This window comes from Leucoraja erinacea, chromosome 22 (assembly GCF_028641065.1).
Source record: "Leucoraja erinacea ecotype New England chromosome 22, Leri_hhj_1, whole genome shotgun sequence".
In the NCBI taxonomy this organism is placed as follows: domain Eukaryota; kingdom Metazoa; phylum Chordata; class Chondrichthyes; order Rajiformes; family Rajidae; genus Leucoraja; species Leucoraja erinaceus.
The window spans coordinates 33,807,993-33,833,960 of NC_073398.1; positions in this window are offsets into that span (position 1 = coordinate 33,807,993).

The window sequence follows — 25,968 nt, forward strand, 5'->3', positions numbered from 1 at the left end:
CAAAAGCCCAGAGCCTCAGAATAAAAGGACGTCCATTCAGGAAGGAAATGATGAGTCATTTCCGTCATCAATGGCTGACGAATCTGAGGAATTCTTAGCCACAGACGGCTGTGGAGGCCAAGTCAATGGATATTTTTAAGGTGGAGAATTACAGATTCTTGATTAGTACGGGTGCCAGGGGTTATGGGGAGAAGGCAGGAGAATGGGGTGGGGAGGGAGAGATAGATCAGCCATGGTTGAATGGCAGAGTAACCTCAAAGGGCAGAATGGCCTAATTCTGCTCCTATAACTTGCAAACTTCTGAACTTCTGAGGACGTGCAAACTCTGTACAGACAGCACCCGTGGTCAGGATGGAACCTGGGTCCCTGGCGCTGTGGGGTGACAACTTCCACCTCTGCGTCACCCACATGCCCCTAATTCTTTCCCCGTTTGTCAACTCCTATTTAGTTTAGTTTAGACTAGAGACACTGGGCAGAAACAGGCCCTTCGGCCCACCGAGTCCGCACCGACCAGCGCTCCCCGCACCATTCAACACACACTAGGGACAATTTACACTTATTCATAGGAAATAAAACCTACAAAGCCAGTGGAGTGTGGGGAGGAAATCGAAGATCTCGGAGAAAACCCACACAGGAGTTTAGAAGGATGAGAGGGCATCTCATTGAAACATATAAGATTGTTAAGGGCTTGGACACAGTAGAGGCAGGAAATATGTTCCCGATGTCGGGGGAGTCCAGAACCAGGGGCTACACAGTTTAAGAATAAGGAGTGGTGAGCCATCTAGAACGGAGATGAGGAACTTTTTTCTCACAGAGAGTGATGAGTCTGTGGAATTCTCTGCCTCAGAGGGCGGTGGAGGCAGGTTCTCTGGATACTTTCAAGAGAGAGTTAGATTGGGGTTTTAAAGATAGCGGAGTCAGGGGATATGGGGAGAAGGCAGGGACGGAGTACTGATTGGGGATGATCAGCCATGATCACATTGAATGGTGGTGCTGGCTCGAAGGGCCGAATGGTCTACCCCTGCACCTATTGTCTATTGTCACGGGGTGAGTGTACAAACTCCGTTCAGACAGCACTCGTGGTGAGGATCAAACCCGGGTCTCCTGCGCTGTCAGTGCTGTGAGGCCGCGACTACACCACTGCGCCACCGTGCGTTGCACCGTTTCTCCGAGCGGCAGCGGGCGTAATGAGTTCCATTCCGAGTTGTGTGTCATGGTTCAAGTTTGTGGTCCACTTCAATGTTGTTGGTCAAATGGACAAAAGGGCACATTTTCCTTACATTGCCACGAGCCTGTAGCCATTTGGATACTTCCATAGGAACATAGAAAAATAGGTGCAGGAGTAGGCCATTCGGCCCTTCGAGCCTGCACCGCCATTCAATGTGATCATGGCTGATCATCCAACTCGGTATCCCGTACCTGCCTTATCTCCATACCCCCTGATACCTGTAGCCACAAGGGCCACATCTAACTCCCTCTTAAATATAGCCAATGAACTGTGGCCTCACTACCTTCTGTGGCAGAGAATTCCACAGATTCACCACTACTCCACAACAGAAGATACCCTGTTTTACCCGCAACATGTCAATGGGAATTGAGACTTGATTTATGTGGCCAGACTAGACAACCTTATTAACTCTCGCAGAAAAATTTCCCGTTCGAACCTCCTGTTATTATATATCTCCTTAACACAGCAGGAAAGCATTGATTTATTTTAACCTTCTGTGATATACACTGTGTTTGAGTGTACAAAGGACATTGATAATAAAACAGTTGCAACTGAAAGACCGTTACTGTTTCAAGAATGGAACACCTGACAGAGGCCTGTTGGCACGGTGGCTCAGCGGTAGAGTTGCTGCCTCACAACGACAGAGACCCGGGTTCGATCCCGACTACGGGACTATCCGTACGGAGTTTGTACGTTCTCCCCGTGACCTGCGTGGGTTTTATCTGAGATAGACCACAGACAATAGACAATAGGTGCAGGAGTGGGCCATTCGGCCCTTCGAGCCAGCACCGCCATTCAATGTGATCATGGCCGATCATCCCCAATCAGTCCCTGGTGCTGTGAGGCATCACCGTGACAACCCTAATTCTTCCCCCCTTTTGTCAATTCCCATTTAGTTTAGTTTAGACCAGAGACACAGTGCAGAAACAGGCCCTTCGGCCCATCGAGTCCGCACCAACATTAACCCCATCCTACACACACACTAGGGACAATTTGTATTTATTCCAAGGTAATAAACCGGTAAAGAACTAATTGTCAACGTGTATGGTTTGGCCATTTAGCCGTGATTGACAAGGAATCCAGCTAACTCGATGAATTGTATCGGGAGATTTGAAAGCTGATCGACAATTTATATTATACTAAAGGAAAAGGCAGTCAATTTGATGCATTGTTGTCAGCCTGTAATGTTTTGGGAACATGCACTGAAACCAATAACTTGGTTCCCTGACTTTGACTCTGCTGTGCTGATAATGGATGTGTACAGGGGAATTTGTATTGAACTTGGGTACACAACACGAGTATTGTATTCAATGGTGGACAACACACACACTGTACAATGGGCATGGGTAGATAAGGGAGTCACAGAGTCATCCAGCACGGAAACATGGCCTTCGATTCAACCTGTCAATGCTCATCGTTAATAACCGCCTGTACAAATGGAGGCGCGGGGAAGTGCAATGTTGGTTTACAAAAGACGGGCTGGAATAGCTTGGGTGGCACAGTGGTTCAGCGGTAGAGTTGCTGCCTCACAGTGCCAGAGACCCGGGCTTGACGGCTCCTGTCTGTACGGAGTTTGCACGTACTCCCCGTGACTCTTGCTATTGAGGGAGTGCAGCGTAGGTTCACAAGGTTAATTCCCGGGATGGCGGGACTGTCATATGTTGATAGAAAGGAGCGGCTGGGCTTGTACACACTGGAATTTAGAAGGTTGAGAGGGGATCTTATTGAAATATATATTATTAAGGGATTGGATATTGGTAGAAAGGAATGGTTGGGCTTGTACACTCTGGAGTTCAGAAGAATGAGGGGGAATCTTATTGAAACATATAAGATTATTAAGGTTTGGACACGCTGGAGGCAGGAAACATTGTTCCCGATGTTGGGGGAGTCCAGAACCAGGGGCCACACACAGTTTAAGAATAAGGAGTAAGCCATTTAGAACGGAGATGAGGAAACACTTTTTCACACAGGGTTGTGAGTCTGTGGAATTCTCTGCCTCAGAGGGCGGTGGAGGCCGGTTCTCTGGATACTTTCATGAGAGAGCTAGATAGGGCTCTTAAAGATAGTGGAGTCAGGGGATATGAGAAGGCAGGAACGGGGTACTGATTGGGGATGATCAGCCTTGATCACATTGAATGGCGGTGCTGCCTCGGAGGGCCGAAAGGCCTACTCCAGCACCTATTGTCTATTGTGACTTGCGTGGCTTTTCTCCAGGTGCTCTGGTTTGCTCCCACTCTCCAAAGATGTACAGGTGTGTAAGGTAAATTTGGCTTTGGTAAGATTGTAAATTGTCCCTAGTGTGTGTAGGATAGTGTTAGCGTGCGAGTGATCGCTGGTCGGCGCGGACTCTGTGCGCACATCTTGTACTACGCTGTACCTCAAAAATCTAAAGTCTAATTAAAAGGAACTGCAGATGCTGGTTTATACTAAAGACAGGCACGAAATGCTGGAGTAATTCAGCGAGTCAGGCAGCATCTCTGGAGAAAACGCATAGGTTTTGTGTAGGTCTGCAGTGACCAGCAATCCCCACACACTTACGGGCCTGTCTCACTTACGCAACTATTTCGGAGACTGCCAGCACCCGTCATAGATTGTTGCAGGTCGCTGAAAATTTTCAACATGTTCAAAATCCAGCAGTGACCGGAAAGACGCTACGACTCTTTGGACGACTGAGGAGACGACTCACGACCGTACAGGCGACATGTCGCGGGGTGAAGCCTTTTATGGTCGTGTGTAGTCGCCCAAAGAGTCGTACCTTGTTCTGGTCGCCGCTGGATTTTCAACATGTTGAACATTTTTGGCGACCTGCAACAACCCATGACGGGTGCCGGCAGTCTCCGAAAAAGTCGCGTAAGTGGGACAGGCCCCTTAACACGATCCTACGCACTTGGGACAAATTACAATCTTTACTGAAGCCAATTATCCTGCAAACCTGCACGTCTTTGGAATGTGGGATGAAACCGGAGGACCCGGGAAAAACCCACGCAGGTCACGGGGAGAGCATGCAAACTCCGCGTGGCTAACCAGTCACAGGATCACTTGCAGTTCTGCTGCAGTTACAGCTAATCCCACTGCCGTACCAAAAGCAAATCACGGCAACATTTTTGACGCGTGCCTTATGTTTTCTCACCGAACGAGGTTGTGAGGAGATGCAGACCTTTCTAATTGTTAATCAGTTTTAACTCGAGACGGAAGTTTAAAAGTTAAATCTACGGCGGGCCACGGTCAGGTCTCGAGCCGGTCTGCCTTGTCATTCTCTATAAAATAAGAAGGGCTTCAATGTTTTGTCAAGAAATCCGAGCTGGCTATCTGATGAGTGGCTTGGGAGCTGGCCATGTCACCAGCCACAACGTTGACTCAATGGTGAACAATTCCAGTCGGTTCCGACCTGCTTTCTGTGTAGGTCGAATTGGGACCACCTCAGGTCAACATGACCCTCGCCAAGGATATTCATCTCTCGTTTTTAATGAGCGTAACCCCGCACTTCCATCCTGCCACAGCGTTGTTTAGTTTAGAGATACACAGTACGCGAAAACAGACCCTTCGGCCCACCGAGTCCGTGCCGTCCAGCGAACACCCCGTACACTAGCACTATCCTACACACGAAGGACAATTTACAATTTTTTTCAAAGCCAAATTAACTAAAGGGCCAGTCCCACGGGCATGCGACTCCATGTGGCAAGCGCGACCTAACGTGGTCGCTTGAGCCGTACGGCCTCGCGGGGCCGGTCCCACTTCGATCGCCGGAGCCGTATGGAGTTGTGCGGGGCTGGTCCCGACATCGCGCGGGGCTCTGAAAAACTGACCGTGTTTAAAAATTCTACACGGCAACGGCCTGCCGGCCCGCAACCGCCTCGACCACGTACGTCACGCGCGAACTTCCCGCGGACTTCGCTTGCATTTCATGTCACTCACTCGACCTCCGCGCGCCCCCGCTTCTGGTTTGGTCGCGCTTGCCGCATGCAGGCGCATGCTGGTGGGACCGGCCCTTTAGGTCGCGCTTGCTGACAATTTACAATTTTTAACCAAAGTCAAATTAACCTACAAACCCGCACGTCTTTGGCTTTGGAGTGTGGGAGGAAACCGGAGCACCCGGAGAAAACCCACGCAGGTCACCGGGAGAACATACAAACTCCGTGCAGACAGCATCCAAGGTCAGGATTGAACCCGGATCTCTGGCGCAGTAAGGCAGCAACTCTACCGCTGCGCCACCGTGTCGCCTACAAACCCTGTAACTGAGGTTACAGAGCGCGCAGCGCCAAACACACTTGCATGTGAATCTTCACGTGAGACGAGAGGAAAGGAGACGCGGGTGGGCAGGTGGGACCAGCGTGGATGGGACATGTTGGCCAAGTTGGGCCGAAGGGCCTGTTTCCACTCTCTGAAAGTGTCACTCCCTGAGGGGGGGGGGGGGGGGTTGTGGAGTGGGGGAGGGGAGGGTGCGGGAGGGTGCTTTTGCACGGGGAAAAAAAAACCTTGAACAGTGCGTGCCAGGGTCAGCCCATGGTCACGTTGAGCAACAGGAGGAGGAAGGAAACAAGACATTTGACTGCATCCAAATGCGTTAATACATTTTTTCCCCCCGCAATGTTTTTTTTCCCAGTCGGAAAGGCAAACTGTACAATGAGATTTCTCATCGAGACTGCAAATTCAATTAAATTTAATTTCCTGCAAGGTGAAAGTGTATACAGGTTGTGCCTTTGGCTACAGGCACGCCATTCACTCATGAAGGCATCCCGCAAAAGCCAGGGGGAAAGAGACGGGTGTCTCCGTCGAAAAACCTCTCTCTGCCGAGCCAGAGCACAGAGCCACTGAATCATTTAATGAACGGACTCAGTAGCGGCATGAATGCAGTAATATTATCCTTCATACAAACAACAATCTGCTTTTTAAAATGTTTTTAGTTCTCTCTGAAGAATGTTCAACTTCGACGGTCACTATTAAACAGCAGCTATGGTTAGAAAGCGCCTCTTTGACATTTAGAGTCCGTCACTTTCATAATGTATTATATTCTATGCCTGAACCACGCCACATGCCAGTGAGATTAATTTTCTTTCTCACATATTATGTATTGTGATCACTGGCGATAGTGGTTTGATTTATGAGTCCCCGCTAGACAATCTTATCACTTACCCCGAGAAGATACACAGTTCGAACTGCAAATGTTATTAAATATATGACTGTAATACTTATTTAGATTTTTTTTTTTTTTTGAAAATGCATTGTGAAGACTTCAAGCTGAGCAGAGGGGCATTGGAAATGTAGAGTCGCTGTCCAAAGATTTTTTTTTCTTCTTTAAAAAATCGAAGGGGGATAGAAACCTGCTATCTGCATTATGCAGATGAGGAATTGAAAGCAGAGTGGAACACTGTGAATGTGTAGCAAAGCCTGGGATGGCTGTAGGAAGCAGTGTCTGGATCAATGCAAAATAAAATGCATCAGGGATAACTTAATTATGATAGCAGGCACCAGAGTCATGGAGTCATACAGTGTGGAAACAGGCCCTTCGGCCCGACTTGCTCACACCGGCCAATATGTCCCAGCTATAGACGATAGGTGCAGGAGTAGGCCATTCAGCCCTTCGAGCCAGCACCGCCATTCAATGTGATCATTGAATTTAGAAGATTGAGAGGGGATCTTATAGAAACTTACAAAATTCTTAAGGGGTTGGACAGGCTAGATGCAGGAAGATTGTTCCTGATGTTAGGGAAGTCCAGGACAAGGGGTCACAGCTTAAGGATAAAGGGGAAATCCTTTAAAACCGAGATGAGAAGAACTTTTTTCACGCAGAGACTGGTGAATCTCTGGAACTCTCTGCCACAGAGGGTAGTTGAGGCCAGTTCATTGGCTATATTTAAGAGGGAGTTAGATGTGGCCCTTGTGGCTAAGGGGATCAGGGGGTATGGAGAGAAGGCAGGTACGGGATACTGAGCTGGATGATCAGCCATGATCATATTGAATGGCGGTGCAGGCTCGAAGGGCCGAATGGCCTACTCCTGCACCTAATTTCTATGTTTCTATGGCTGATCATCCCCAATCAGTACCCCGTTCCTGCCTTCTCCCCATATCCCCTGACTCCGCTATCTTTAAGAGCCCTATCTAGCTCTCTCCTGAAAGCATCAAGAGAACCTGCCTCCACCGGTTCTCTTGAGGCAGAGAATTCCACAGACTCACACGATACTACTATAATGTATACTATAGTATACTATTAACGCTAATTCCACTATACAAGTCCCACCTGCCCGCACTTGCTCCATATCCCTCCAAACCTGTCCTATCCATGTACCTGTCTGACTGTTTCTTAAACATTTGGATGGTCCCTGCCTCGACTACCTGCTCTGGCAGGTCATTCCATATCCCCCACCACCCTTTGTGTGAAAAAGTTACCCCTCAGATTCCTATTAAATCTTTTCCCCTTCACCCTGAACCCATGTCCTCTGGTCCTCGATTCCCCTACTCTGGGCAAGAGACTCTGTGTGTCTACCCGATCTATTCCTCTCATTCCTCAGTAGCCTGCAACTTTTCCATAGATTCCATTAGATGCTACTTTTGTATTTAGACATTAAGGTGGAACGGTGGCGCAGCGGAAGAGCTGCTGCCTTACTACACCAGAGACCCAGGTTCGATCCTGGCTACGGGTGCTGTCTGTACGGAGTTTGCGCGTTCTCCCCGTGAGACCTGCGTGGTTTTCTCCGGGTGCTCCAATTTCCTCCCACACTCCAAATACGTACAGGTTTGTAGGTCAAATTGTAAATTTTCCCGAATGTGTGTAGGATAGTGTTAGTATAATAATAATCTTATTTATATAGCACATTTTTAGTCAACTTGCATTGACCCCAAAGTGCTTCACATAATTACATTACATTTACACACAGGCAAAGGTGGGTGAAGTGTCTTGCCCCAAGGACCGAAGTATGCACTCCAAGCGGGATTCGAACTTTTCCGGTCGCCATTAGCCCATTGTGCCATCAGAAGGCCACTGTTTATAAGGTCCTTTTATAAGTTCAAAGGCCACTGTTTATAGGTCCGTAAGTTCTAGGAATATAATTAGGCCATTCGGCCCATAAAGTCTGCTCCACCATTCAATCATGGCTGATCTATCTTTTCCCTCTCAACCCCATTCTCCTGCCTTCTCCCCATAACCCCTGACACCCGCTGGTCAGCGCGGACTTGGTGAGCCGTGGGGCCTGTTTCTGTGCTGTATCTCTAAACTAAACTAAATAGTAGTAAATTCGAGGACACAATAGTGGTAAATTCGGGAGACAAGGAACTGCAGATGCCGGTTTACCAAAAGAAAAAAGGCACAAAGTGCTGGAGTAATTGAGCGGGGGCCAGGCAGTATTAAATTAGCACTGGCCACCTTTAAATGGGACGTGTTCCTTTTCTATTCAATTGTGGTACAAAACTACTTATTGGAAGCAGGTTAGTATATCTGTCATAGCATGGCGCTTTGGAGGTAAATATTTGAACACTTAATATTGACTCTATAATTTTGAAGCTTCTACTTGTCAAGCCAATCTCTAGGTTTCCAGCAGAGATAGATTGAAGGGCTTCTGTTCTTTCTCTCCGTCTTATCCCCGTATTTGAAACTTCCGAACACCATTTAAACCTGGAATTCAGTGTACACATGTTTGTGTCCAAGCTAGCAAGTGGCACTTCGCTAGGGCGATCACAGTGGTGCAGCGGTAGAGTTGCTGCCTTACAGCGCTTACAGCACCAGAGGCCCGGGTTCGATCCCGACTACGGGTGCTGCCTGTACGTTCTCCCCATGACCTGCGCGGGCTTTCTCCGAGATCTTCCGCTTCCTCCCACACTCCAAAGACGTGAAGTTTTGTAGGTTAATTGGCTTCAGTAAAATTGTAAATTGTCCCCAGCGTGTGGAGGATAGTGTTAGTGTGCGGGGATCGCTGGACAGCACGGATTCGGTGGGCCGAAGGGCCTGCTTCCACATTGTATCTCTAAACTAAAATAAGCAAACTTGGTTTCTGATGGTACAATGCCTTGGAGATTTTCATTCATGCTTTTGAACGCATCCGTGGTCTATCCCTGTTTTAAGTTACAGTGGCTTCCAACACAAGGAAATATGACACGAAGGAGGTTTGGTTTTGGAGGTCACACAGTGACATAGATAGGTTCATAAGTCTCCTCCACCATTCAATCATGGCTGATCGATCTTTCCCTCTCAACCCCATTCTCCTGCCTTCTCCCCAATATTTTTTAAAAACTGAAATGTCTTTGTACCTGTTTACAATGACAAGTTCACAGCACATAATTCTACCCCTGGATTGTAACCATCTCCGAATCTCAACACGAAACATCACCCATTCCTTCTCTCCCGAGATGCTGGCAGTCCCGCTGAGTTACTCCAGCACTTTGTGCCTATCTTCAGTTGAAACCAGCATCTGCAATTCCTCCCTACACTTTACGAGGATGTTGCCAGGACTCAAGGAGACAGAGGAGTGGTCTTATAGAGGTGAATATGATCAGGAGGGAAATAGATAGGGTGTCTTCTACTCAAGGTAGACAAAAATGCTGGAGAAACTCAGCGGGTGAGGCAGCATCTATGGAGCGAAGGAATAGGTGACGTTTCTGTAACGGGCCCCAATAGCAGCACAGAGTAGTAACACAGGAATGGGTACACCGTACTCACACAGAGGCTCAGGATTGAGCGAGGGTTCCGAAGAGGGGCAGGCAGGAGACGTAGTCGGGGTAGCGGAAGGTCCGGTAACCAGGAGATCCAACACACGATGCAAACAAACCAGCGAGGGACAGACGAAAGGACGGAATGGTCAGGGGCAGGCAGGTTCGAATCCGTGTAGGCAGTCGGGAAATCACTGGAGAGTCTTGCATGAATGCTGAGAACAATCTGGCACTGTGTGAATGGTGAGGAGAGTCTATATACCGGGTTAATTGGTGATCAGAGGCAACTGAGTGCAACAGGTGAGGAGAGTTGGGCTGATGAGAGGGGAGTGGCAGGCGAGGAGAAGGAGGGACCGGTGGAAAGGTACTGGGAGGTGAAGTGGATGAGAATGAGGAGAGGGCAGACTGTGACAGTTTTGGGTCGAGACCCTTCCTCAGACTGATGTCGGGGAGGGGAGGGAAAAAGAAAAGAAGAGGCGGAGACAGTGGGCTGTGGGAGAGCTGGGAAGGGGAGGGGAAGGAGGGGGAAAGCAGGGACTACCTGAAATTGGAGAAGTCAATGTTCATACCACTGGGGTGTAAACTACCCAAGCGAAATATGAGGTGCTGCTCCTCCAATTTACAGTGGGATCCAGGTTAGGGGAATCAAGAACCAGAGGACATAGGTTTAAGGTGAAAGGGGAGAGATTTACCAGGAACCCGAGGAGAAATGTTTTCCAACCAAAGACCGTGAGCATTTGGCATTAGCTGCCAGAGAAGGTTGTTGAGGCAGGTACTATAGCAATAGTTAGAATACATCAAAGGGCCGAATGGCCTCCTCCTGCACGTACTTTCTATGTTTCTATGTTTCTATTTGGACAGTTATATGAATAGACTAGTGCAGATGAATAAAGATAGATGCAGTCCTGGGATAACTCAGTGGGCTAGGCAGCATCTCTGGAGAAAATGGATAGGTGACATCTTGGGTCAGGAAACTACTTCAGAATGTCTCGACCCAAAACATCACCTATCCATTTTCTCCAGAGATGTGTAAGAATTTAATTGTCCGATCCCGGGATGGTGGGACTGTCATGTGATTATAGATTGGAGCGGCTGGGCTTATATATTCTGGAATTCAGAAGGATGAGAGAGGATCTTATTGAAACATATAACATTATTAAGGGTTTGGACACTCTAGAGGCAGGAAACATGTTCCCGATGTTGGGGGAGCCCAGAACCAGGGATCATTGTTTAAGAATAAGGGGTAAGCCATTTAGAATGGAGACGAGGAAAAACTTTTTCTCGTTGTGAATCTGTGGAATTCTCTGCCTCAGAGGGCGGTGGAGGTTGGTTCTCTGGATGCTTTCAAGAGAGAGCTATATAGGGCTCTTAAAAATAGCGGAGTCAGGGGATATGGGGAGAAGGCAGGAACGGGGTACTGATTGGGGATGATCAGCCATGATCACATGGAATCACGATGTTGGAGAAGTCCAGAACAAGGGGTCACAGTTTAAGGATTAGGAGGAAATCTTTTAGGACCGAGATGAGAAAAACATTTTTTACATGATAGTGGTGAATCTCTACAATTCTCTGCCACAGAAGGTAGTTGAGGCCAGATCATTGGCTATATTTAAGAGGGAGTTGGATGTGGCCATTTGGTTAAAGGGATCAGGGAATATGGAGAGAAGGCAGGTACAGGATACTGAGTTGGATGAGCAGCCATGATCATATTGAATGGTGGTGCAGTCTCGAAGGGCCGAATGGCCTACTCCTGCACCTGTTTCCGTGCGGTTCCTGGAGGTTTTTGTCAGTCTCCCTACCTGCTTCCACTACCTGCAACCTCCGGCAACCACCTGCAACCTCCGGGAACCGCATGGAAACCTTGGGTGGGGCGCAAAGTCTCCAGAGGTTTCCGTTCAGGTTTCCTAAGTGGGACGGGGGCATTTACACTCCTCCAGCCGTGTGGTGCCCAGAAATGAACCCAACAGAGGAAGGCTCGTCACTGCAAAGCTTTAAGGGCCAGTCCCACTTGGCTGTCATTTTCGCCTCATTTATGCGTCATATGTAAAACAGGTCGACGTGTCGTAACGCACGGTGTTGCGCGCAAATAACGCGCCATCGTGGCGTCTGGTGTGCGTGATGTCTTTAGAACGTTATTCCCTTTCTCTTCTATCTGTACACTGCAGACGGCTCGATTGTGATCATGTATTGTTTTTCCGCTGACTGGATAACACGTTACATAGCACCTCAGTACACGTGGCAGTAAACTGAAGCAAATATTGTTGACTAATTCATCAATTTCCATAGCTGCTTCGCACATTCCTAAATTCCCATATTGTATTAGTCCATTAAACTTAGTGCATAAAATTCTAATAAACTGTTTTATACCTGTTCAGAAATCCTGGTGTTAATTGTCTTTCCGCTGTGTGGTCAGCACGCAACAAATGTTTTTCACTGTACGCATTTAGTTTAGTTTAGAGATACAGCAAGGAAACAGGCCCTCAGACCCACTGAGTCCGCACCGACCAGCGACCCCCGCACACTAACACTATCCTGCACACACTAGGGACAATCACATTGAATGGCGGTGCTGGCTCGAAGGGTCGAATGGCCAACTCCTGCACCTATTGCCTATTGTCATAAGAGGTAGCTGAGGCAGGTACTATTACAACATTTAGAAACATTTAGACAGGTACATTCAATTCAATTCAATTCAATTCAATTCAACTGTAATGTCATCGCACAAATACAAGTATGAGTACAACGAGTTTTGCGTCAGTCCGTAGTAATTGTGCATAAAGAAATTAAAAAAAATAGAAAGAGAGAAGATACAGAATAATCAAGAAATACAGAATAATTAAACAATGGGGACGGAGGGACCAGAGAAATCTATCGGCGGGACTCCGAGTTCAGCAGTGTAATTGTGTTTAAGAGGGAAACTGCAGATGCTGGAGAATCGAAGGTTACACAAAAAAGCTGGAGAAACTCAGCGGGTGCAGCAGCATCTATGGAGCGAAGGAAATAGGCAACGTTTCGGGCCGTAACCCTTCTTCAGACTGATCGGGGGCGGGGGTGTGGGTGGGGACAAGAAAGGGAAAAGGAGGAGTAGCCAAAGGCTGGGGGGTGGGAGGAACAGCAGGGGGGCTGAGGAAGGGGAGGAGACAGCAAGGACTAACAAAATTGGGAGAATTCGATGTTCATGCCCCCGGGGTGCAGACTCCCCAAACGGAATATGAGGTGCTGTTCCTCCAATTTCCGGTGCTGCTCGCTGTGGCCATGGAGGAGACCCAGGACAGAGAGGTCGGAGGCGGAGTGGGAGGGGGAGTTGAAGTGCTGAGCCACCGGGAGGTCAGCTTGGTTATTGCGGACCGAGCGGAGGTGTTCGGCGAAACGATCGCCCAACCTCCGCTTGGTCTCACCGATATAGATCTGGCGTTGATGTAATTGTGTTATTGTAGAATAGGTTTGGAGGGATATGGGCCAAACATAGGCAGGTGGGACTAGTGTAGATGGGACATGTTGGCCGGTGTGGGAAGGTTTTTTTTGTTCGAGATACAGCCCAGTGTCCGCATCGACCAGCGATCCCCGCACATTAACACTAGGGACAATTTACACACATACGCCAAGCCAATTCACCTACAAGCCTGCACGTCTTTGGAGTGTGGGAGGAAATTGAAGATCTCGGAGAAAACCCAAGTGGGAGAACGTGCAAACTCCGTACGGCCAGCACCCGCAGTCAGGATCGAGCCCGGGTCTCGGGCGCAGCAAGCGCTGTAAGGCAGCAACTCCACCGCTGCGCCACCATGGGCACCCACGGTTGGGCCGAAGGGCCTGTTTCACGCTGTATGGCCCCATGACACTCTAATCCATGTAACATTCTGGTAAAACCTCTTCTGTGTTCTCTCCAAAGCCAAAGTGTCGGAACGTTGGAGAGTGTCCAAGGTTAGTACAATTCTTCCGTAACCAATTAATCGAGTTCAAATTAAAGCCTCACTATAAAGTTTAATTTCCTTTCACTGTGTTTGACTTGTGTAAAACTGACTCGTGAATGGTATTAATAGAATCACTGAAACTCTAGGAACAACTTGGCTAAATGTATGCAGGCACCTATGCTCCAAATGGAAAATTAGTTAAATTTAATCTGGCTTAGAGTTACAGCGCAGAAACAGGCCCTTCGGCCCACCGAGTCCGCTCCGACCAGTGATCCCCGCACATCAACGCCATCCTACACACACATTAGGGGCAATTTGCAACTTTTGCTGAAGCCAATTGCTGTACGTCTTTGAAGTGTGGGAGGAAACCAGAGCACCCGGAGAAAACCCACGCAGGTCACGGGCTGAACGTACACACTATCCTGCGCGCACAAGGGAGAATTTTCACATTTACACCAAGCCAATTAATCGACAAACCTGGATGCCTTTGGTAGGGGGAAACCGAAGATCTCGAAGAAAACCCACGCAGGACACGGGGAGGGCGCGCAAACTCCGTGCAGACGGCACCCACAGTCGGGATCGAACCCGGGTCTCTGGCGCTGTGAGGCGGACACTCTACCGCTGTACCACCGTACAATTAAAGTTAAAGTCCAAGTTGTACATCTTCAAGCCTAGAGTTCAGAATGGAGCGGCCCTTCATGTGCTGATAGATTCTCCGCAGAATTTAAAAAAAAGGTATGACTGGTCTGCCTTGAATATTTGAGACGTTAGCAGTATTTCTGCACTCTATGTAAACCTTTTAGTCCCAGAACGTGGGAACTATCTACGGTTATTTTCAATCGCCCACTGTTACACTGCACTAAAATAGAAGATAACATTTCCGGACCTTAAAATGACATTGTACAAATACTCGGCTGCCCAAATTAGTACGTTGATTCAAACAGGAATTTCATCCAAATGCAATGGCAATATTTACACACTCTATCTTCAAGGACTTGATGTCCATATTTAAGTGTGGCCATTGAACGTGGAATATATCCCTCTCAGAAACTTCTCCCTTTAAACTTCAGAGATACAGCTCAGAAACAGGCCCTTCAGCCCAAAGAGTCCGCGCCGAGCAGAGGACGGACTGGAGGAGACGAGGAAACACTCTTTCACACAGGGAGTTGTGAGTCTGTGGAATTCACTGCCTCAGAGGGCGGTGGAGGCCGGTTCTCTGGACACTTTCAAGAGAGAGCTAGACAGGGCTCTTCAAGATAGCGGAGTCAGGAGATATGGGGAGAAGGCAGGAACCGGGTAATGATCAGCCATGATCATGGTGGTGCTGGCTCGAAGGGCCGAATGGCCTACTCCTACACCTATTGTCTATTGTCAATTGACCAGTGATGACCCCCGTACACTAACACTATTCTACACACATACACTAGGGACAATTTACAATTTTACTGAAGCCAATTAGCCTACAAACCTGTACGTCTTTGGAGTGTGGGAGGAAACCGGAGCACCCGGAGAAAACCCACGCAGGTGACGGGCGGGACGTACAAACTCCGTACGGACAAGCATCCCTAGTCGGGATCGAACCTGGGTCCCCGGCGCTGTGAGGCAGTAACTCTACCGCTGAGGCACCGTGCTGCCTGTGGTAGGGACATAGAAACATAGAACATAGGTGCAGGAGTAGGCCATTCAGCCCTTCGTGCCAGCACCGTCATTCAATGTGATCAAGGCCAATCATCCAGAATCAGTACCCCGTTCCTGCTTTCTCCCCATATCTCCTGATTCCTTTAGCCCTAAGAGCTAAATCTAACTCTCCCTTGAAGAGGCGGTTTCTGTCTTCAAACAGAACTGCATGGAGGCCCGTTTCTGCTGATGGTCTGACAATAGTCATCGTGAATTTGGACCTATTCTAAATTTAAATTTGACCACCCAGGGGCTGGGCCTGCTCCCACCCATTAGTGGCTGAGACCATCCATTCATTCCTTTGATCTGCAATGAATAAAACAAGATGGTATCGCAAACTGATCATGTAAGCATCCCCCTAGAAGTTTATGTGTGCGTGTGTGTGCTTTGAACTGTCGTTGATTGCTGTTAATCTTTAATGTTCTTCAAGATGAGTAATATCTCTGGAATCCCAGCCAGGAAGAATTTATGGATGCAAGGATTGCAGACGCATTTTAGGAGCATGAGGACGCTAGAAACGGCAGATGTCGGAGTCTAGAGCACCAAGAAAAAAAACTGATTGTGCGGGAGGGAGGGAACTGCAGATGCTGGTTTAATCCGAAGATAGACACAACATGCTGGAGTAACTCAACGGACCACGTTTCGAGATTCTTCTTCAGAACAGGACAGACCAGACCAGACCAGACTAGACTAGACCAGACCAGACTAGACTAGACTAGACTAGACTAGACCTCCAGACCAGACTAGACTAGACTAGACTAGACCAGACTAGACTAGACTAGACTAGACTAGGCCAGACTAGACTAGACTAGACTAGACTAGACTAGACCAGACCTAGACTAGACTAGACTAGACTAGACTAGACTAGACTAGACTAGACTAGACTAGACTACACTAGACTAGACTACACAGACCTCCAGACCAGACTAGACTAGATTACACTAGGCTAGACTAGACTAGACTAGACTAGACTAGACTAGACTAGACTAGACTACTAGACTAGACTAGACTAGACTAGACTAGACTAGACTAGACTAGACTACTAGACTAGACTAGACTAGACTAGACTAGACTAGACTAGACCAGACTAGACTAGACTAGACCAGACCAGACCAGACTAGACCAGACCAGACCAGACCAGACCAGACCAGACTAGACCAGACTAGACCAGACCAGTCCAGACTTCAGGCAAAGACAATTTGCTGGAGGAACTCAGCGGGCTGAGCAGTAGCATCTTAGTTTAGTTTAGAGATACGGCGCAGAAACAGGCCATTGGCCCACCGAGTCCACGCCGACCAGCGATCCCCGCACACGCGCACTGTCCCACACACACACTAGGGACAATTTACAATTTTTACCAAAGCCAATTCACGAAGCGAATGCACGTCTTTGGAGTGAGGGAGGAAACCGGAGCACCCGGAGATGTCGCGGGAGGAACCCACGCTGGTGACGGGGAGAACGTACAAACTCCGTACAGACGAACATCGAGCCTGTGTCTCTGGCGCTGTGAGGCAGCAACTCTACCGCTGGTCCCACCTTTGCAACTGTCCATCCAAAACCCACGGTTCTGGAAACAATTAGGAACGGATAGTTAAGGTTGGCCGTGCCAGAGACACCAATAGCTCATGAAGAAGAACAAGAAAGAAACATTTATATCTGCACAACATTTAAATTCAAGTCAGCCCATTGTCATATCTTGCATGTCTAAAATCAGGGCTGGCAGGTTTGACGCAGAACAATTAGCATCCCTTTTGTGCTTTGTCTAATGCTTCAGTCACGGCAGTCATGGTGGCACAGCGGTAGAGTTGCTGCCTTACAGCACAATGCAGCGCCAGAGACCCGGGTTCGATCCCGGCTACGGGCGCTGTCTGTATGGAGCTTGTACGTTCTCCCCGTGATCTGCGTGGGCTTTCTCCGAGAACTTCGGTTTCCTCCCACACTCCAAAGACGTACATGTTTGTAGGTTAATTGGCTTGGTGTAAATGTAAATAGTCCCTGTTGTGTGTAGGATAGTGTTAGTCTGTGGGGTGATCGCTGGTCGGCGCCGACTTGGTGGGACTGTTTCCGCTCTGTGTCTCTAGACTATAGATAGAGTCTTGATTAGCACGTGTGTCAGGTGTTGATGAGGAGAAGGCAGGAGCATGGGGTTAGGAGGGAGAGATAGATTAGCCGTGAGTGAATGGACTCGATGGGCCGAATGGCCTAATTCGACTCCAATCCCTTGTGACATGACTAAACTAAACTAAAGATGATATTAAGCAGCCCTCCCCCTGTCGAGTTGTGTGGCCAAGAGACAAAAGTTAAACAAATGATCAGTTATCATAATGAAATGAAAAGGAAACATATATGAAGTTACTGGTGAAATATGAAATCTTTGCCTGGTGTACTGCGTGCGGGTGGTTTTTGGTGTATCTGCTTTCTCTCCCAAGGTTTGTCACGTCTGTTAAACGGACTGCACCCCGAAACGCCCCCTGCTCTCCTCCTCCCCGACCCTCTCCTCCTCCCTGTAAAAACCCCCTTGCAACCTCTCTCCCTCTTTGGCAATTCTAAACACCCTTTCAAGTTTCCACGTGGGTTATCCTATGTAAATACACGCTCCATCAATATGCGGAGACAAGGGAGAGAGACGTGCGGCTTCTTGGAAGGAGAACAAAGGGAAGGATCAGGAATGACTTCATCGTGGCTGGGATACGAGGGGAATACCGATGTCGCAAGTTCATGAGTTCATAAGTCGCAGGCCGCGGAATTAGGCCCATTCGGCCCATCTCGTCTGCTCCCCCATTCAATCATGGCCAACCAGACATAAAAACTTTTTTTACTACGAGTAGTAGCTCGTGGAAAGACATTCTTGCCATAGAGGGAGTACAGAGAATGTTCACCAGGCTGATTCCTGGGATGTCAAGACTTTCATATGAAGAAAGACTGGATAGACTCGGCTTGTACTCGCTAGAATTTAGAAGATTGAGGGGGGATCTTATAGAAACTTACAAAATTCTTAAGGGGTTGGACAGGCTAGATGCAAGAAGATTGTTCCCGATGTTGGGGAAGTCCAGAACAAGGGGTCACAGTTTAAGGATAAAGGGGAAATCCTTTAGGACCGAGATGAGAAAAAATAAATTCACACAGAGAGTGGTGAATCTGTGGAATTCTCTGCCACAGAGGGTAGTTGAGGCCACAGTTCATTGGCTATATTTAAGAGGGAGTTAGATGTGGCCCTTGTGGCTAAAGGGATCAATCAGGGGGTATGGAGAGAAGGCAGGTACAGAATACTGAGTTGGATGATCAGCCATGATCATATTGAATGGCGATGCAGGCTCGAAGGGCCGAATGGCCTACTCCTGCACCAATTTTCTATGTTTCTATGTCTCTACTCAATAACCAAAAATCTGTAGCCTTTTATTTGATTCACATATTTAATCGATAATGTTTTATTATTAATGTTTTATGTGTCATTCCTCACTGTCACTGTATGTCATGTTGTCACTTGCGGGCGGAGCACCAAGGCAAATTCCTTGTATGTGAATACTTGGCCAATAAACTTATTCAATCATTCATTCATCCATCTCTCCCTCTCAACCCCATTCTCCTGCCTTCTCCCCATAACCCCTGACACCCGCGCTAATCAAGAATCTGTAAATATCTGCCTTAAAAATATCCTTAGACTTGGCCTCCACAGATACATGATAAGGGAAATAACCGTCTGTGGCAATGAATTCCCCAGACAAGGACAAACCAATTTAGCCCCAATATACGGGATGTCCCGGCTAATACGGGACAGTTGGCAACCCTAATGGTGACCTTTGGACTATCTTTGATCGGACATTGCTGGCTTTTCCTTGCACTAAACGTTATTCCCTTTATTTTGATGCATCTGTGCACACTATAGACAATAGACACATAGGTTCCAGGAGTAGATGATCGGCCATGTGAAGGAGGGGTGGTGGTGGTGTCAGCGGTAAGCGAAGGTCTGAAGGCCACTCGACCGCCCTTCGAGCCAGCACCGCCATTCAATGTGATCATGGCTGATCGGCGCTCTGACACGACAGTCCCCAACCCAGTACCCCGTTTAGCCTGCCGGGATTCCCGGCTAATACCCCATATGGTGACCTGACTCCACTATTTTTTTTCCTTGAGCCCCTATCTAGCTCTCTCTTGAATAGCATCCATTAGACAATCCACAGATTCACCACTCTCTGTGAGAGCAAAATTCAATGTGTTGATCCTCCAATCAGTACTCCGCCTTCTAAATTGACTCCGCTATTTTTAAGAGCCCTTCTAGCTCTCTCTAAAAGCATCCAGAGAACCTGCCTCCACACCCGCCCTCTGAGGCAGAGAATTCCACAGACTCACAACTCTCTGTGAGAAAAAGTTCTGCTTACCCCTTATTCTTAAACTGTGGCCCTTGGTTCTGGACTCCCCCAACATCGGGAACATGTTTCCTGCCTCTAGTGTGTCCAGGCCCTTAACAATCTTATATGTTTCAATGAGATACCCTCTCATCCTTCTAAACTCCAGAGTATACAAACCCAGCCACTCCATTCTCTCAGCATATGACTGTCCCGCCATCCCAGGGAATTAACCTTGTAAACCTACGCTGCACTCCCTCAATAGCAAGAATGTCCTTCCTCAAATTAAGGGACCGAAACTGCACACAATACTCCAGGTATGGTCTCACTAGGGCCCTGTACTACTGCATAGATGGCTCGATTGTAATCATGTATTGTCTTGCCGCTGACTGGTTAGCGCGCAACAAAAGCTTTTCACTGTACCTCGGTACACGTGACAATAAACTAACCTAAACTAGACTAGACTGTTTCTAGGCCTTAAGGGCCTGTCCAACTTGCATGCGATTGAATGCGTTTGGCGCGACCAACCGTGATCGTTCGAGGCATATGGGCACCCTATGGCCGCGCGGGACCGGTCCCATTTAGAAGCGCGGAGTTGTGCGGGGCTGGTCCCGAGATCTGACAGTGTCCAAAATCTTTGTGTGCCAACAGCCTATCGGCACGCAGGCGCATTGCGGTCGTACGCAGCGTCTTGGTGGCGTACACAGCGTCTTGACGGCGTGGCGCGATGATGTCGACGCCCGGCGTGGCGTTGCGCGATGACGTCACTGCCTGATGCCGTGCGACGCCCAAATTCAGTTGTCCCGCCTCCTACCCAGCTGATTGGTAAGTATGACACAAATGTTGTTATATTTAGCGTGTACTTAGTAACGCGTACTTAATACACGTACTTAGTAACGCGAACTTAGCGCGAACTTAGCGCGTACTTCGCGTGAACTCCGATTCCGTTTGGTCGCGCCAAACGCATGCAATCGCATGCAAGTGGGACAGGCCCTTTAGTTTTAACGTCGATAAAATCCCCAGCTTGCCGAGCTCGGCAGCGAGTCACGGTAATTAGGGTTTGCAAGTATTTTTGACTAGGCTCCAATTGACTGGATGACTAATCCAGAAATATTGTACCTTTGTACGTCTGATCCGTACGACTGTCTCAACGGTTTGTTCGGGAGAGGAGAAAAAGAGTCTGTGTTCCCAAGATTCATTGGTGAACCCAGATGAATACTCTTCAAACGTGTAATTAAGAGATTCAGTCAGTGGGCAGATTAACAGGTTGGAAAGACCAAGGCGTTCATTTATCTAACTGGTGCACTTCCCCTGTTCCTTGTGCAATAAACAATGGCAACTCGGTGTTTTTTTTAGATTTTCGCTGTAAATGAGTGGTAAATTCACCATAACGTTACAGGTGCTAATACATTCTTTCCCTCGTACAGCTAATGAACTGAGCCGATGAAATTCTTTTCACCTGTCAGGGGTTTTATTAACACCAAATTTGTTCGATGGTAGAATAATAGAAAATAAAAAACGAAGCGATTTACAAGACTTAGCGTAAATTAGCAGCGTCTGTGACAGGAGGTGAGAAGGATCGTTATTTAAATAGGAAGGTAGACAAAAATGCTAGAGAAACTCAGCGGGCGAGGCAGCATCTGTGGAGCGAAGGAATAGGTGCCGTTTTGGGTCGAGGCCAATCTTTTAGACAATACACAATAGACCATAGGTGCCGGCGTTGGCCGTTTGGCCCTTCGAGCCAGCACTGCCATTCAATGTGATCTTTTATTTTAGCTCAGTTTAGTTTTGTTTAGAGATACAGCGCGGAAACAGGCCCTTCAGCCCACTGAGTCCGTGCCGGCCACCGATCCCCGCACACTAACACTATCCTGCACACACCGGGGATGATTTACACTTATACCAAGCCAACTAACCTACAAACCTTGTACGTCTTTGGAGTGTGGGAGGAAACGGGAGATCTCGGAGAAAACCCGCGCAGGTCACGGGGAGAGCGTGCAAACTCCGTATAGACAAGCACCCGTAGTCGGGATCGAACCCAGGTCTCTTGTACTGTGAGGCAGAAACTCTACCGCTGCGCCACCGTGCCACCCTTCATTTGAAAAGGACATTGCAAAATAGTTACAAAAAAATGCACACCTCCAGATTCAGCGGCAGTTTCTTCCCAGCTGTTATCAGGCAACTGAACCATCCTACCACAACCAGAGTGCAGCCTTTAGGTACTATCTACCTCCATTGGAGATCCTCGGACAATCTCTGCTTGGAGTTTACTGCCTTTATCTTGCACTAAACGTTATCACGTTATTCCCTTTATTCTGTATCTGTACACTGTGGACGGCTCGATTGTAATCCTGTATAGTCTTTCCGCTGACTGGTTAGCACGCACTGTATAAGTGTCACTAAACTAAACTCAAAATGATTAGTACGGGTGTCAGAGGTTATGGGGAGAAGGCAGCCAGACCAAAGATCACCCCCTTCACTAGTATTATCCAACACACATTACAATGTTACCGTAGCCAATTATCCTACAAACATGCACGTCTTTGGAGTGTCAGTGGAAACCAGAGCACCTGTAGGTCACAGGGAGAACACACACATTCCATACAGACAGTGCCCGTGGTCAGGATTGGCCCTGGGTCTCTGTCACTGTAAGGCAGCAACTCTACCACTGCGCACTGTGCTGCCTTGTCTTTTTATGCCTCACAGGGCCAGAAAACTGGGTTTGATTGGTTTCAGGGAAATCAAGGGATATGGAGAGAAAGCAGGAACGGGGTACCGATTGGGGATGATCAGCCACGCTCATATCGAATGGCGGTGCTGGCACGAAGGGCCAAATGGCCTACTCCTCAAAGTTCAAAGTTCAAAGTTCAAAGTAAACTTTATTGTCAATTCAAATAAATTGGATTGAAATTGCGTTTCCCCTTACTCCAAATGTGCAAGTAATATTTATAACACAGACAGACAATCTACCAATAAGATAGACAGTATACATTATTTAAAATATTCACAGTGTGCCAGAATGTAGTAAAATTTTGAGGTATGTTATTAAGGTGCAATAATAAAAGGTGCAATATAGAAAAGTGCAAATAGCATACTGCAGACATTGAGTTAAAATTATTTTGACAGACAGTTGGTCTTTGTTTGTGTAATGATCATGGACTTTTCTTGAGTGTGTTGAGCTGTGTTGAGTAGTCTACACCTATTGTCGATGTTTCTGTGTTCCTATCACAGGCGGCACGGTGGCCCAGCGGTAGAGTTGCTGCCTCACAGTGCCCAGAGGCCCGGGTTCGATCCTGACTAGGGGGTGCTGTCTGTGTGGTGTTTGTACGTCCTCCCTGTGACCTGCATGGGTTTTCTCTGAGTACCCGTGGTCAGGATCGAACCCAGGACTCTGGCGCTGCGAGGCAGCAACTCTACCGCCGTGCCACCGTGCTGCCCCTTGCTAATGTCCTATCAAAACCCACAGCTCTAGAATGGACAATTAAAGTTGCTTTTGACAGAGATACCCAGAGCTCATGAACATGAAACCTTTCGCTCACAGTGTCCCTGTGTACCTGCCATCCTTGTACCCCCTTGGTGATACAGATCGTAGGAATTACTAGGGGAAAAAGTTTGTCACCCCCAGCAATTCACTGCCATTCAATGTGATCATGGCTGATCATCCACAATCAGTACCCCGTTCCTGCCTTCTCCCCATCTCCCCTGACTCCGCTATCTTCAAAAGCCCTATCCAGCTCTCTCTTGAAAGCATCCAGAGAACTGGCCTCCACCGCCCTCTGAGGCAGAGAATTCCACAGACTCATAGTCTGAAGAAGGGTTTCGGCCCGAAACGTTGCCTATTTCCTTCACAGTCTGAAGAAGGGTTTTGGTCCAAAATGTTGCCTATTTCCTTCGCTCCATAGATGCTGCTGCACCCGCTGAGTTTCTCCAGCATTTTTGTGTACCTTCGATTTTCCAGCATCTGCAGTTCCTTCTTGAACACCTGCTATGTGACGGTGGGCTGGAAAAAAGAAGGGTTATTTGAAAGTTAAAATGAATCGCCTAAATTTACATTTCAGAAAAATGAAACGCCGAACAGGCTCTTTTTCATAATAACATCAATATAAAAGTCTACGAATTTTTTTTTTTCAAGAAACTGTTCTGGCTGATAAGATCCCCATAGAATATGCTGAACAACACAGAGGATATTGTGGACAGTCGATAGCATCTGGTTTTTTTTTGTAAAGTTCGCTCAGTAAAATCTACGTCAATGAGAGGCTTTGCAGAAAAAGCCAAAATAAGTACCGTCGAGATAAATGAGATTATTCCAGAGTTCTCAAGAAATGCTCTATTTCCTGTCTGTCTGTGACATCGAGGCCCATGGTTTGCGGAGAGCGAGGTCTCGGCTGGGCTTGGGCCATTGGTGAACCCTCCAATTATTCCCTTTAGAAACATTCCACCCAGAAAATTATTAAGCAACACAGTCTTACACAAATAAAAACCAAGAAAAACAAAGACAAGAAACAAGAAGGGTCTCGACCCGAAACGTCACCCATTCCTTCGCTCCATAGATGCTGCCTCACCCGCTGAGTTTCTCCAGCATTTTTGTCTACCTTCGATTTTTCCAGCATCTGCAGTTCTTTCTTGAACAGCCCATTGGCAGGAAACACGTTCCCGATGTTGGGGGAGTCCAGAACCAGGGGCCACAGTTTAAGAATAAGGGGCAAGCCATTTAGAACGGAGACGAGGAAACACTTTTTCTCACAGAGAGTGGTGAATCTGTGGAATTCTCTGCCTCAGAGGGCGGTGGAGGCAGGTTCTCTGGATGCTTTCAAGAGAGAGCTAGATAGGGCTCTTAAAAATAGCGGAGTCAGGGGATATGGGGAGAAGGGAGGAACGGGGTACTGATTGGGAATGATCAGTCATGATCACATTGAATGGCGGTGCTGGCTCGAAGGGCCAAATGGCCTAGTCCTGCACCCATGGTCTATTGTCTATCCATTTCCCCACCATACGCTGCCTGACCCGTCGAGTTCTCTCAGTACTTTTCATTTTGCTCAAGATTCCAGCATCTGCATCTCCTTGTGTTTCCACCTGTGTTTGCAGGTCAAGCTCTCGGGCAAGCTTCAGTTCCTTATCGGGCTCACCATCTGCTCCAAAGACCATGCTGACTCATGGTTTTTTCAACTAACTTGGATGCCAGTGAAACATGAGCTGCTCGAAGAACTCAGAAGATCAGGCAGCATCTCTGGAGAACATGGATAGGTTGCGGTTCGGGACAAGACGCCTTCTTCAGATATCCTTTGGCTATCGATTCCATTAGATGTTTCCACTAGTGGGAGAGTCTAGGACTAGGGGGTCATAGCCTCAGATTGAAACAACATTCTTTAAGGAAGTGTTCACGAAGGAACTGCAGATGTTGGAAATTCGAAGGTAGACAAAATTGCTGGAGAAACTCAGCGGGTGCGGCAGCATCTATGGAGCGAAGGAAATTGGCAACTTTTTGGGCCGGTCTGAAGAAGGGTTTTGGCCTGAAACGTTGCCTATTTCCTTCGTTCCATAGATGCTGCCTCACCCGCTGAGTTTCTTCAGCAATTTTGTCTACATTCTTTAACGAAGGAGATGAGGAGGAATTTCTTTAGTCAGAGGGTGGTGAATCTGTGAAATTATTTGTCACTGAAGACTGTGGAGGCCAATTCAGTGGATATATTTAATGCAGAGGTAGATAGATTCTTGATTAGTACGGGTGTCAGAGGTTACGGGGAGAAGGCAGGAGAATGGGGTTAGGAGGGTGCGATAGATCAGCCACGATTGAATGGCGGAGTAGACTTGATGGGCCGAATGGCCTGATTCTCCTCCTATCACATAGTCTCATGATTTTATGATTCCCTTACTCTGGCAAGAGACTCTACCTGATCTAGTCTCCTCATCAACTTGCACACCTGTATAAAATCACCCCTCATCCTCCTGCGCCTCCCTCTGGAAGGCAACTCCGGACTGTCAAAGCTGCCACAGCCAGACATAAAAACAGTTTTTATCCACGAGTAGTTGCTCTACTCAACAGCCAAAAATCTGTAGCCTCCCTTTGATCTGGTATTTTGTTGGGTCACATGCTTGATCAATGGTGTTTTATCATTAATGTTTTATTATTATTAATGTTTAGTGTTTTCTGAGTCATTCGTAACTG